The 14,643-nt window shown below is 38.5% G+C and overlaps 1 protein-coding gene across 7 annotated transcripts in view; it reads left to right on the top strand.

Annotated features, from left to right (window-relative positions):
• TMC1 (transmembrane channel like 1) overlaps window positions 1-14,643 on the top strand; it is a 242,620-nt gene that overhangs the window by 97,992 nt on the left and 129,985 nt on the right. The window contains exon 1 of one of the 7 annotated variants that reach the window (XM_088793259.1): window positions 11,396-11,542. The exons of the other annotated variants lie outside the window; for them this stretch is intronic. The gene's annotated coding sequence lies outside the window, so the exon portion shown is untranslated. Of the gene's footprint in view, window positions 1-11,395; window positions 11,543-14,643 lie in introns of those variants that run through there. 7 annotated transcript variants of the gene reach the window in all.

The raw sequence follows: 14,643 nt of genomic DNA, 5'->3' as shown, positions 1-14,643 counted from the left end.
TGTTTGTTTGTTTGGTCTACGCGTTGTAGTTTACTGAACCCTGATCTAGGACAAGCGGTCATCTGTTTAATCTATGAGAGTTGTTCTCAATCTGGGAAAATTTTGCCTCCTAGGGAATGTTTGGCAATGTCTGGAAACATTTTTGATTATCACAACTGGAGGAGGGGTGTTACTGGATCTAGTGGGTAAAGTTCAGGGTACGATGCACAGAGTAGCCCTCCATAACAAAGAAGTATTCTGCCTAAGAGATCAGTAGTGCCAAGGTTGAGAAATCCTGGTCTGAAAGAGGTCAAGGAGATGGTCAGGTTATCCACCAGCTATGATCCTGCCTCATCATAGGACGGGCTGGTTTTTTTCCCTAGCTCTAATTTTAACATCATTTTATAATACTTAGAAAAGTGGGATATGATGCATTTATTAGGGAATGTGATAGTTTCCTCATCAATTTTTTTCATCCCTCAAATCATTAGTCATATTAATCTACCTTAACTTACTTGTTTTGTTCCGTAAGTATCTTTTGGATGGATAGTGGAAGTGCTCATGCCTCTTAGAAAAAATTATGTCTGTCTAGTATCCTGAAGCTGTGTCTTCCTAGATTTCTTTGGCTTGTTCATTAAGATAAAGGACTACCCATTGAAATAATTACATTTGGGCCAATGGAATAAATATGACTATGGTATAGGTGTGGGTGCTGAAGGAGGGGGGATGAATAGCTGAACCTGAGAACATTAGAATATTAAAAGGGGGTACTTTTTGTGTGTGTGGAGGGGGTGAGTGGTGTGGGCTAGGTGGGTGGTGGGTTAGATGGGATTAGTGAAGGTGTTACAGGTCCATAGTCTGTGTGCCTGATGCTTCCAAATGCCAAAATTCAAGATGTCAGAGTTTGGAGTAAAGGTTTATCGATCAAGAAGGTGCCAACCGAGAAGATGGGAGCCCTGGTGGTACCCCAAATCCATCTTAAGAAAGTACAGAGCTCAGACTTCTTTTATGTCAAGCGAAGGGGAAATGGGAAGGGCTGTTTTTGTAAAACTAAAGCCGCAAGCAGAATCCCTCTAATGATTAGCACGTCTATATACAAGACTAAGCAGGCTTGAACAAGATGGAGTCAGAGAGACCAAGCATTTCACTCTGTTACAGTCCCAGGAGTTGGGAGAGACAGACATTTTATTAATGGTGAGAGGGAGGAAGAATGACAGCTGAGAAAAATGAATAGTTAGGAAAGTATGTTGAGGAATGTGCCCCTGAGCTAGTTCTTTTGATTGTAATCTTCTGGGGCTCCATGTTTAAGACTGACTACCTTAAATTAACATTTCAGAAAGGGAAGGAGAGAAATGGATAGCTCCAACATGGGTTATTGTACTTTAAGTTTTAAATGAACCTGTATATTATCATCCTAAAACTCTTGAAACAGAGCATAACTGAAACATTTGTATTCCCTGAACTGAACTGACATTTCTTTTGACGAATGTTCTTGTTTAAGGTCAGGGGACCATGTCTTGCCCCACCCCTTCAAGCACACACATATTGTTAATTAGTGGACAAGCTGAAGAGAAGGGCACGTGAAGGTCTGTGTCTGGATGACATCATAATTTGATCAACTGGACAGCCTGGCAGTAGACTTGAAGAGATACTTAACTTTATGAAATCACTTCATTATTGCAACCAAAGCTATTAAGTTTAAAGGTCCATGAAGATGAGATAAACAGTCATAAAGGCCTTTTGAAATTCATACACAGTGAATTAAATGGAATTAATCGCTGTCAGTTAATATGGTGATGTTAAAGCAATGTCCCTACACTGGCAAAACTCAAATCATCAACTGCTTAATGGGGGACAAAATTTTGAGAACAGTGTATGTTGTGTGTTACTTATATGTGATTTTGGAGTCAGTTTTACAGGGTTTTCAAGGGAATAACTTCACTTTACTATTCTGCAGTGGAAAATAGCTCTCTACTGGTCCATCCTTCTTAAAATTAATTTAGAGCTCATTTTTTTCTAGTGGACCCTTTTATCATAATTCTAACTTATATACTAACAATCTTTAAAGATCATTTTAGAATAATTATGATCCTGAATATCAGTGAAAGATGTGCAATTGAACTAAATTTAGCAAATGTATTAAATATACAATCTAGTCTTAATCCTAGCTTATATTATTTTCTGTATGCCAATATACTATACAGTTTATTTACATGGATTGCTATCTTAATTCTCCTGATAAACTGGAAGCATGGCAATTATTGTCACCCTCATTTTACAGATGAAAAAAACAGATGCATGAGGAGGTTACATAATTGGTGCAAAATCATGCTGTAAATGGCGCTATTGGAATTTGCACCCAGGAGTTTAATTTCCAAGCCTACACATAACCACTCTCTTATGCTGCTTGCCTTTTCTGTATTTTTTTGGTGGCAAATATCAGAAGATAATTTTGAGGGCATTCTGGTATGTTAGATCTTAATAATCCAGGTAATAAAATTGTCTATAATACACACAAACTGTGTGATCTTGGAGAAATCATGTAACTTGCATCAGTAAAATGAGAAATGGTACTGAGTAATTTTTCAAATATCTTTTCTACTCTACTATGGTGAGGCCAAGATAGTGTGTAGATTTCTAAAAACCGTATCCTTCGATCAAATAGTCATCCTATTAAATTATTTGGAATAGACACTTCCCAGATTAGTAAAATGGAATCAGAAACTCCACAGTGAAAAAGGAGAATATTGCTTGAGTCATTCCTTTGTTATAAAAGGGATGCTTTGCTAGCATAGAAAATTCACAGAATTTTGGAATCTAGATCATGGCTAGAGCCCTTTATAGCTCCCTCATCTGAAATCCAGAGAAGTTCAGGGACATGTTCTAATTTACAAAGCTAATGAATAGTAGAGCTGGGCTACAATTATCTAGATTCAGATTCCATGGCTCTTCCAATGAGTCACAGCCACTTCTGCCGTCATTTCCCCAAGTCATGAAAAATTCACTGGCCCATTTTAGTCTGAGTGGTTTAGTGTAATGGAAAGATCGGGGTTTGAATCTCAGCTCTATTCTTACTAGACATGAAACGGTAGGGAAAGTTAAAATGAAAACATGTGTGTATTATATATGTGTGTATATTCATATATATTCATATATAGTAATTGGGATTTATGTACATATTATAATGTTTATGATCATCAGACTGAACCTCAGAGCCTAGGACTGACATTCAATGGGGGTTGTGTCAGTACTAAACTATATGTTTGCAATTGTTGAATAAGAACATAAGCAGACAGAGGTCAACCTATTTTGTAACTGAGGCCAAATGATGGAATGGGGCTTGTGTCCTGCAGTTTTCACAGTCATATGAATAAACTTCAGTGATGAGAGAATCAAAGCATGAAAGGGGCACAGGCGGATGGGTGAACCAGATTCCAAAGAACCTGTCCTCTCCTCCTCACAAGTCAGTATAATATTTATAATGAAAGGAATGGCTCCTCTTTATAAAGCCATTATCATCTATCAAGTCAAATTAGTGTTGTTGAATTCAACGTTATTAGCATTGTAGGTCTGTTTGCTTTGAGTTTGTAAAGCAGTTTAGTCACCTTATTATATAAGAACTACATCATAAGTAGTTTATATCTCATTTTGTATTACATATTTAGGTAACATTATTATAATATATGAAACTAAGTAAAAAGTTAGAGAGAGAGAGAGGATTTTTTTTCTTTAAGAACTATTCATACATTTTTTTATGGGAATGAAAATGAAAAATGCTTGGTAGTCCAGGATGAGGACTCTTTTTCAGTGTTGGAGATTTTCTTAGACCCTCACATGATGGCAGGCAGCTTCATGTTTCAAATACGTTAACTGAGACCATACAGAATGGTAAGAATATTGTGAATTCAGTAACGTTCCAAAATAATTTCGTTCATCACAAAGGCATTTACATGCAGTTTACAAAATGATAGTACATGAAAATAATTGCATGCAATGCTATTCACTACAGAATGATTTGTAAGAGAACAAGAGTAGGAAAATACTCTAATGTCCACCAATAGGGTCTGTGTGAACTCATGATGTTTTATCCACATAATAGAAGATCATGCACCTGAGAAATGAAATGAGGACTATTTCTATACACTGCCAGGAGTAATCTCTAGGATAGATTGTTAAGTTAAACAGAAAGATAGACAAAATATGAATTGTAAGCTATCATTTATCCCCAGAAGTGTGTGTGTGTGTGTATATAAACAAACGTGTGTGTGTATATATACATACATACATATATATATAAATATGTATATATATATATATATATTTATATGTAAATATATAAATATATGTGTACACATGATGGTTAATGCTGTACCAATTTGGGTAGGGTATGGTGCCCAGTTGTTTGGTCAAACACTAGCCTGGATGTTGCTGTGAAGGTATATTTTAGAAGTGATTAACATTTAAGTTACTAGCCTTTGAGTAAAACAGATTACCCTCCATAATCAGGGTGGATCTCATCTCATCAGTTGAAAGTCTTAGGAGCAAAGACTGAGGTTTCCCAAAGAAGAAGGAATTTGGCCTCAAGACTGCAAAATCAATTCTTACGTGAATTTCCAGCTTGGTGGCTTGCTCTACAAATTTCAGACTTGTTAGTCTTTGCAATTGGGAGCCAGTTCCTTAACATCAATCAATCAATCAATCAATCAATCAATCAATCTCCATATATATACAAATGGAGGTGAAGAGGATGAAGAGGAAAGAGATAGAAGCAAGGCTTCTCTGGGTATAGATTTTTAGTAGATTTCACTTTGAAATCAAATTATTATTTTCTATAGCTAGAAAAAAATAAAAAGAAAGTAAAAATAAAAAGAAAAGAAAGTAAAAATAAACATACTAACCTAACTGTGCATTGAATTGGTGGCAAAACCACACAAGAGAAATCTTCAAGTGACTTTAAAACATATTAATTTGACTGCACATCATTAGTGACATATAAACAAATGTAAAAGAACTGCAACAATCATAGTTTTCAATAATTACACTGTTAATAATAATATTGAAGATGACCAGTAGACATATAAAAAGATAACGTCAATAGTCATCAGAGACATGCAAATTAAAACCACAGTGAGGTATCACCTCACACCTGTCAAAATGGTCATCATCAATAAATCAAAAAACAAGTGTTAATGAGGGAAGTGAAGAAAAGGGAATCCTCATGCAATGTTGATGGGATTGCAAATTGGTGCAGCCACTATGGGAAACAGAATGGAGATTCCTCAAAAAGTTAAAAATAAAACTACCGTATAACCCAGTAATCCCAATTCGGGGTATTTATCCGAAGAAATCCAAAACACTGATTTGAAAAGGTATATTCAGCCCTCTGTTCATTACAGCATTATTTACAATAGCCAAGATATGGAAGCAACTAAGTGCCGGTCAATAGACAATTGGATGGTACATATGTGCATGGACTATTACTCAGCCATAAGAAAGAATGGAATCTTATATTTGCAACAACATGGATATACCTAGAGGGTATCATGCTAAGTGAAATAAGTCACACTGAGAAAGATACCATATGTTTTCATTTACATGTGGAATCTAAAAAACAAATGAACAAACAAAACAGAATAGACTCATAGATACAGAGAACAAACTGATGGTTGCCTGATATGAGGGACTTGGGGGACAGCATGAAAACATTGAAAGGATTAAGAAGTACATATTGGCAGTTACAAAATAGTCCTGGGGCTGTAAAGTATAGCATAGGGAATATAGTCAATAATACTGTGATAACTATGTATGGTGTCAATGGCTTACTAGAGCCACTAAAGGGGCTCCCATCATCCAGAGATGTAGTAATTCAAACAGTAATAAGAATGTAATCCCAACATAGATATACATAGCAGCATTTAAAAAAAATAATGGAATATTAGAAACAAGCTAAACATTCAAAAATAACAGCGTGTACTCATATATGGGAATGCCATTTGAACCTTGTAGAAAAATAGTTTATGATTTAGGAAAATATTTGTGATATGTTACTAAGTAAAACAAGTTATAAAATATGCTTAAAGAATATTTCAGTTTGCTAAAAATAATGCATGTACAAATATGCATCAAAAGAAAACTCGATGAATATACAGTGAAATGTGAATAGTCATATCTGTGTGGCAGGATTACAAACAATTTTAGTTTATTTTCTCTTTATTTCCCAAATTTCTATAGTTAGCATGCTTAGTTTTATACTTTTTAATATAAATCAGAAATTTAATACGCTGGCTAGGAAACTGCTGATCTAGTTCAACTTTTTTCATTTTCAAAATGAGCAAAGAGAACCCAAAAAATGTGAGATGACTAGACCAAGGCCACCAAACAAAGAAAAGAAAAAAAGTCAAAAGTAGAAAATGCGGTTATAGTTTTAAAATTACATTTGCATTATTTGGAAGTTAACCTGGATTCCCCATCTGTGTGCACAGAGCTTTGTACTTATCTCCTACACCTAGAGAAAAGTGGCCCAGTTTGGGACAGGTGAATCTGTCATGGACTGATAATAAGTGACTAAAAGATTGAGCTCTAAGAATCTTAAGTCTGGCCCGGGTAGATTTATAGCGATTATATGGCGCTTCACAAGGTATTTTCGATATATTGGTGTAGTTAGCTGACAGTTCACCAGGTTAGAGAAATTTGGCTTTGGAGGGGTATCCTTCTCCAAAATTCTTTATGTAATTCCCAAAGAGACTGACACCAGGAATCCACAATCCTGATGCAGCCAAGGAAGTGCTTTGGCACAAGAGAGAATGTGTGAGTGTTTACACCAGGAATATTAAACTCATTTTCAGCTGATTTGAAGCGTAAAGCAAACATATTTGCAGGGGTAACAGTATAATCAGCCACAATTTATGGTGCAAAGAAGAGAGACACTGAATGAAGAACAGGAAAGAAACATCTATAGGGAAATGATCTCATTAGGCTTGGATCTTCAAATTTACTGTATTAAAACAGGTGCAACTTAGAACATATTTGTTTTTAAAAGAATTGAGCAAGAAAACTAGGTAAATGAACTAAAATGCAGTTAAAAACTGAGAGACTAGGAGACATGCCACATCTTTTGATTCTGGGATGAGATGATGTCCTCTTTAGCCAGACTGAGGACAGTGAAGGGGGTTGTCATTAGTTTTCCTCCTCCTACCCTAACTTTGAATCCAGCGAGCAGGACAGAGAACTTTATTCTGCCCTAACTCCATGTCTGATTTCCAATCTTATTAGATTTGAGTTCTGCTCTGATTTTCTTTGGGTGTTGGCTGAACTGAGGGCGCAAGGGAAAACAAAATAAAGGTCTCACAGAAAGCACAACGATAAAGAGCTAGTTAAATAAATGAGGATCACTCATGTAATGGAATAATACTGTTTTGATTACCAATTGTTTTCTTGGCAAAGGGACCGAGATCCTGGTGTGAGATGGTCTTTTCTGCCTTATCTTTGGTGGCCCACACTGGCTGCAATTGCCTTTTTGCTAGTATCACTGAACACAGAAATACCAAAAGGTGTCTGTGCATCCACTGGGTTTTAGACATGTTCTTCCTTGCTCCGATTACACAGGAATCCTAAGTTCCTTAAGGAGACATGATTGCAATCTCTGCCAATACACTAATTCCTTTCTTTGCTTGCTGGCTTGTGGAATCCAAAGTAACCAGTTGATAATTGTAGCTTTAAATTCAGTGAGAACATGAATGTGTTTCTTGGTAGAAATGTCACCCTATATAGGGGTCAGTCCTGTATTTACCCCTTAGATATGCATCATGGACCCATGCGTTCTAGCTATTGGAGAGAAAAGCATGCATCCATGATTAGCCTCTTGCATGTGTCACATCCTGAAGGACAATGCCCAGCCCACACAGTTTTGTCTCCAAACTGGTGCCTTAACTGAGCCTTTATCAGGCTGTTTCATCATTGTTGGAACTTCTGGGCTAGAGGCTAAATGGTAAGACCGATGACTCCCATGATAATGAGCACATTACTGCTCTTCCTGTGCTGTAAAATGATAACTTGGTTTTAGGTAATATTGCAGGGGACACCATGTTGACAAATCGAGTATTCTGTAATACTTGGCACCTTGGATGGTGGTACTGGTGGAAGCACTGTAGGAGAAGGCAAACACATATCCAAAGCACGTATTGATTCTGGTAGGGCCAATTGCTGTCTTCTGCAAGATAGATGGTTCTCATTTAATTAGTATTCCACCAGGTGGCTTAGCTAGTTTCCCTGAGGAATGGTGCTACACCAAGGGCTTGGCATCAGACTCTGCTGTGGACAGCTTGGGAATTCAGCAGTGGAAGTAGCCAGATCATCTTTTGTGAGAGGGAACCCATATTGTTATACCTTGCATAGCCTCTATTCAATACTATGGACACTGTTTATGGGCTTGTTGCATGGGCACTGGGATGCCAGAAAAGGGAGGCTAGCTAAGAGTCACAGGAGGGTCATCCTATACACGTGGTCACTGAGAGTCTTCTCTGCTGTGGATGTTCTTTGGTGGGCATCAGTGTGAGATCTGCTTTGTGTTCATTCCTATAGGTTCATCCACGAACTTCTTTTCTAGACTTCCTTTTCTCTGATCCTCATATCTTTTTTTTTCCTTCCAAGTTCCTGTGCAAATGGTCAAGACATTCATGACTGCTTAAAAGCTAGTGTATATTCAAGGATCTGGTCTTTTCTTCCATATAAAGTGAACAACCAAGTATGTTACTTGTTGTTTTGCTCACTAGGAAAATTTCTTTTTGTCTTTCTTCTTTGAGGTCACCCTAAGTGGGGATGTAATGCCATAGTAGTTTATTTCTGGCTAGAGCTAATAATTCACACCAACCCAATGTGAACTGAGACTGAGCTATTTTCTGCACCATTGGTGGTTTGTAGGTAGCAGTTGTGGCAGCTGCCTGTGGACCACAGGGAGCAGGCACATGTGGTGTTACTGCCCAAATCCATCACTCACCTGTAGTGTGTTCTGACCACAGCACCTACCTGTGGGTCAAGTGCATCTACCCTAGAAGACCAGCTTGGTGAGGGATTAGCTCACCAAGTAGTGGCTAATGGACAGAGTGAGGATGACCTGCAGAGGGGGTGGTTCAATCCTGGGACAGGTGGGACTGAGTGGAAGTTGGTGAGACGCATGTCAAAGCAGAATAGGTCATGAGTTTGATATCAGACCTGTGGATCATCTGAATGTAGATGTTGTGGTGGTTTTAAAACACGTTTGAAAATTCTTTGACATTCCTTCTATCAAAAGGTGGAGTCTTTATCTCCTCCCCTTGAATCTGGGTGGGGATCTGTGATGATCTTAAAAAACAGAATGTGGCAGAAGTGATACTATATGACATACAAGGCTAGTTTAGAGAAGGCTATGCTAGTTTCTCTGGAAACAGTTGTTCTGGGAGCTGTCAGTGCCCTTCAATCAAAGCCCACCAGGAACACACTTATAGTTACACAAGTTGGATTTATTACTTATAGCAGGGAAGAATGCAAATCACGGGGAACCTTGAGTGGTTTCCTAAGCAGGTGTTAGAAAGAACCTATTATAGCATTTGGACTTTGGTTGGGTGATTTAGACAAAAGTTTAAGGAAACAGGGATTTAGTCTAGATTTGATGCTATCTGAAAAAGTTGGGATAATTCTATTGTTAGATAATTTGTGGGTACCATAGTGACCTTGTTTTTGCCTGTACTTATACAAAATTATGAAGTGGCCTTATTTTATTTCATCTTATCATGGCCTCAGAGTAACCTTGTCTGAGGTTGGTATCCCATGAGATTGTTTATGTCCAATAGGAGAATAACATGGCCTAGTTGTGAATGTCAGATCAGTTCTGAACATGAGTTCTCTTTCAGAACTTTCAGCTGTCATGTAAGAAGTCTAGATACCTGGAGGCCATCATATGGAGTGATCAAATACATACATATAAGTATAGAGAAAGATGGCCCAGAGTTCAAGTCTCCAGCTATTCAAGTCTTCCAACCTGGGTGACAGACATTTGAATTAAGAAGACTCAGAGATGATCTCAGCCCCAGCCATTGTCTCATCATAATGGCATGAGAGCTCTGTATGCAGTGAGAACTGCCTAGCTAAGCCCAGCTGACCTTCAGATTTATAAGAAAAATAAGTCATTGTCATTGTTTGAGTCACTATTTATGGTGGTTTGTTGTACAATAATAGATGACTGATACAGGTGTCTGGTAGGTAGTTGGCCCTGTAGGTCTGGAGCTCAGGAGAGAGATCTGGCTTGGAAGTATAGATTAGGAAGTTCCTTAGCAAGGAGAAAGCACTTGCATTTATTTGAATGGATGAAGTCACCAGGGAAATAATATATATTGATAAAGAAAAAAAGACCCTACAATGGTACCTTTAATAACAGCACTGGGGCTGCCAGATGGCTTAAGAGAGCGTGCACTCTTAACAAGGTTGCCGGTTCGATTCCCACAAGGGATAGTGGGCTGCGTCCCCTGCAAATAGATTGAAAATGGCGACTGGGTTTGGAGCTGAGCTGCGCCCTCCACAACTAGATTGAAGGACAATAACTTGACTTGGAGCTGATGGGTCCTGGAAAAAACACACTGTTACCCAATAAAATAATAATAATAATAACAACACTGAAGGGATCAAGAAGAAAGAAGTATTTGAAGTATTTGCAAGGAGACTGGGAAGGAGTGGACAAGGTGATCAGATGACAACCAAGAGAAATAATGTCAAGGAAGTCAAGAATGAGAGTATGCAGAGAGTGGGATTGTTTTCCAGAGTGAAAAGCTATGGAGGAAGATCAAGTAGGACAAAGACTGGAAAGTGTTCCTTGGACTTAGTAACAATGAATTTACATTGTTGGCAAAAGTAGTTTCAGGGAAACTGTGGGCTAGTCAGTGATGGGGGCAGAAGCCAGACTGCAGAATGAGGAGGGAAGAGAAGAATAGAAGGAAGGTACCAATGCCCATGCTGCTTTACTGCATCGTGTTGACTATCTCCATACCTTTTGTCTGTATATCATTCTTTTTCTATAATTCAATAACCCGTAAAACAATCACATCATGTCTTGAACCCTATAATTTCACAATAACATAAATAGATCATTTCCTGGTATATATTTAGTGTTTAACCTACAGTTTCCAGTTATAAATATATTACTCTGTGTGTGTATATCATTATCATTTTAAATCTCTCAGTGTTTCTTTCTCTTGCAATTAAAATAGTTCACCATTTAAAATAGTACCCAGTGTTCTATGTTCATTGGTGCCTTGTAATTATTTCAGAAAAACAATCTGAGTTTAAAAGTTATAAACTTCTGAGGCATCTCTGCAGGAGGGATAGCTTCCTTTTGCCAGAGAAGTCTGGGGAAAATTATTCTAGTCATAGCCTGCTAATTCACTGGTCTGATTGTGGAGGCTCCCATTCCATTTCACCCTCCTGGGAGGCTGGTATGGGACTCTGTTTACCCAAGTGGGGGTCAAGGCCTCCTTGGTGATCAGTGAATGGGTTGCCAGGGGGTTGTGGAGATGAATTCTTCTCAATTCAACCTGTAAGTAGATCTTGCTATAATGGCCTCTAAAGGCTCCTCTAAGCCTCTCTTTCCCACTTCTTTTCAGGGGGACTCTTACCCCATCTCCTTCATTATTTGCTTGTGGTTTCTTTTTCATAGATGCGTGGAGACAAGCAGGAGGATGAGGATGGGAGTAAGGCATTCAAATGAAGAGTTTACATTTCAAAGGACTTGAAATTGACATTTCAAATGCCACTTCCAAATGAGGCTTTACACACAGACAAAACACAACTAACAGATTTGCAGGATGATGTGTGGCATGCATTTTAAACTCCTTTTGCATTCCTGGGTTACACTGGCTGAGGAATCTTTTAACAAATCTTATAGTTACCTTGTAAATATCACCAGAGTATATTGTGCTTAGGAACATTCTTTTGTCAGATGTAAAAGTTTAAAATGTATTATTATTTTTGAAAATCTTTCTCTTTTTGGCGTTTCCTTATATTTTTGGATGCCAGAAACCTCTAAAATGGAAAATTATTGGGCATTTCTCAGTATCTGAGAAACCCTGCCTGGGGCAGTAACTTGGACTCTCTGTGAAAGGAACTGTGGGGTGTGGAGAACGATCTGTGAGTACTCAGAGGTTTGGGAAAGGTGAAAACAGAATACTTATGTGTTGAGCATGTTTTTGTGCTTAACACTATACTAGGGGCTTCCCATTCTCCATTTAATCATGTAGAATTGATGGAATGAGGCCTGAGAACACAAAGTCCTCGGGGAGGTGGTCAGAGCTGTCATCAGAAGGGAAATTGCAGCATGTGGGACTAAAAACAATTTACAATGGGGTTTGGGGGCAGGAGAGTGGGAAATTTATTCTGCACAAATACGTGTGTCATCCTCATTCCTATAGTCCTTGTGACTTTTTGTCTGGGTTCATCTGGTTGGCAGATGGATGCAAATGCCTTTTAGCCTCAAGGAAGAGGCATAGAAGGCACGTAGGAATCGTGGCTGCGTGATAAACAAGAGAAGCCACGCCTCAGAGGGTTTCAGGTGTGTGAGCTTCCGCATTCGTGCGTGGTGCATGGTGTGTGGTGCGTGCGTGTGCGCACTAGTGCTGAACATAACTGCCAGTTTAAATTGAGATTTTCAACTGGGAAGATTTCACATGCTTCTTTAGTGTGGCCCAAGTGAATATATATATTTAGAAATGAAAAGTAGAGCATGTTCCAAAAGTTCTTTTCTTCTGCCATCAGGGATAGGAGTATTTTTATTTATAGTAATTTCAGGTCCCCAAATACCTTCAGCTGTAGTATTAATAGGGCAAACAAACAAACAAAAAAAAAAACCACTAAGCAGTAGATAATTAGACCACGTGTTATTTTACAGAGAACCATATTCCTCTTGCCTTTGGAAAATACAGGGCTTCTTAACTGTGATTAGAACTCTTTTCTTTTCTAAGATTTACTTATGGTGCCTAGGCAGCAAGAATTTGGACAGTACAATTCATCTTGTCTCTTGGCCTTGATGATTCGGGGAAAAAAAAACATACATAGGCATCAAATCCTTGAGTTTGTTAATATTTATTATAATGTAAACATACATGAAATAGAAATACACATGGAATGGAAATATACGTGGAATGGAAATATACAGCAATAACTAGAAAAATGCCTGCTATTTATTGAGCCACTACTATATTCCAGATTCTTTACATATATTCACTACATCATTTAAATTCAAACAGTCCTATAAAGTATATTTTATGATCACCATTTGTTCTAATGGAGTCTCAAAGACATTGGGTTGTTATTCCAAGGACACTGAGCTGGTTAGTGACAAAGCTGGAAGTTTGAACCTAGGTTTGGATGACTCTGAAGCTTATATTTTTTCCACTTAAACAATGTGCCTCTCAAAGTCATGACAATTACTGAGAATGACACTGAGTTGTTTATTATTCAATCCTGTCCGTATTCAAAGAACTATTTGCTGAGTTTTCATCCAGGCATGCTGACAAATGATGTGGAATCTAGAGATCAAAAATGTGGTTTCCCTGCCCTCATGGAACCCACAGAGAAAATGTCAAAAGAATATTAATGATTATAAATATTTTGGGCATTGACATACTACAAGGTCAAACTCTACAAACCTCTATGGGTGAATTCTGCCTCTGGGTAATAGTGATCAAACCAGTGCTGAGGGGAAATGCCAATTGGGGACCCTAGCAAATAGTGGTAACTGTCAAACAATATAAATTGCCAGGGGACACAAAGAAATAGGATAAATTATCCAAGTATTTCACTGAGGGGGCATTGTACACCCTGCTCATAGTGCTTTCAACAGACTGATACAGCCTGTCAAAACGCCAGATGGCGCATGGTGGATGACTGTAGACTATTGAGAATTAAACAACCATGCAGCTGTGCCCAACATTGCCACCATCTTAGATACTTTGGCTCTGGTCTTAGGACTATACCATGCTGTACTGGACTGAGCAAATGCTTTTTTCGGTATACCCAAGCTACTGAGTCACAAGATCAATTTGTCCTCACATGAGAGGGGCAACAGTGGACTTTTCAATTGCTTCCCCGAGGCTACCTGCACAGTCCTGTAATATGTCATGGGATGGTAGCTGGAGATCTGTTTGTGTTCTCCTCCGTGTCAGTAAAATGGGCCAATTGCACATGGTAACACAGGTTGCCTACCTCCCTCTCAAGTCCAGATGGGCACATTCTGTTTTCCACTGGTGCGACTGATCATCAGCCACAGTCTTTCCCCCTCCGTTGGCCTGGAGGACATGAGAGTACACATAGAAGCCCTTACTTCATTTCCCCAACAAGCCTTAAAGGATGGCTAGCAAAGCCAGTCCTTACTGAACACTGAAATGTCTGTAATGAGAAAAGCTGTCCTCCAAAACAGAATGGCCTTGGACATTACTACTGCCTCGCAAGGAGGCACCTGTGCCATGTTCTAAGCAGAATGTTGTGTGTTTATACCTGATGAGTCTGTCAATGTATCATCTTCATTAAAGCACATGAGGATACAACTGAACGCCCTGAGTGATTTTACCCCCAGCCTAGGGAATTTAATAAATCAGTGGTTCAGATCATGGCATTCTTGAAAAAATGGTTACTTACTTTGGA

The sequence above is a fragment of the Rhinolophus sinicus genome, chromosome 16 (genome assembly GCF_057876585.1).
Source record: "Rhinolophus sinicus isolate RSI-liver-muscle chromosome 16, RSI-T2T, whole genome shotgun sequence".
Classification (NCBI taxonomy): Eukaryota; Metazoa; Chordata; class Mammalia; order Chiroptera; family Rhinolophidae; genus Rhinolophus; species Rhinolophus sinicus.
The sequence above is the reverse complement of the archived record's forward strand: the minus strand, read 5'-3'. Positions and strand labels throughout refer to the sequence as shown.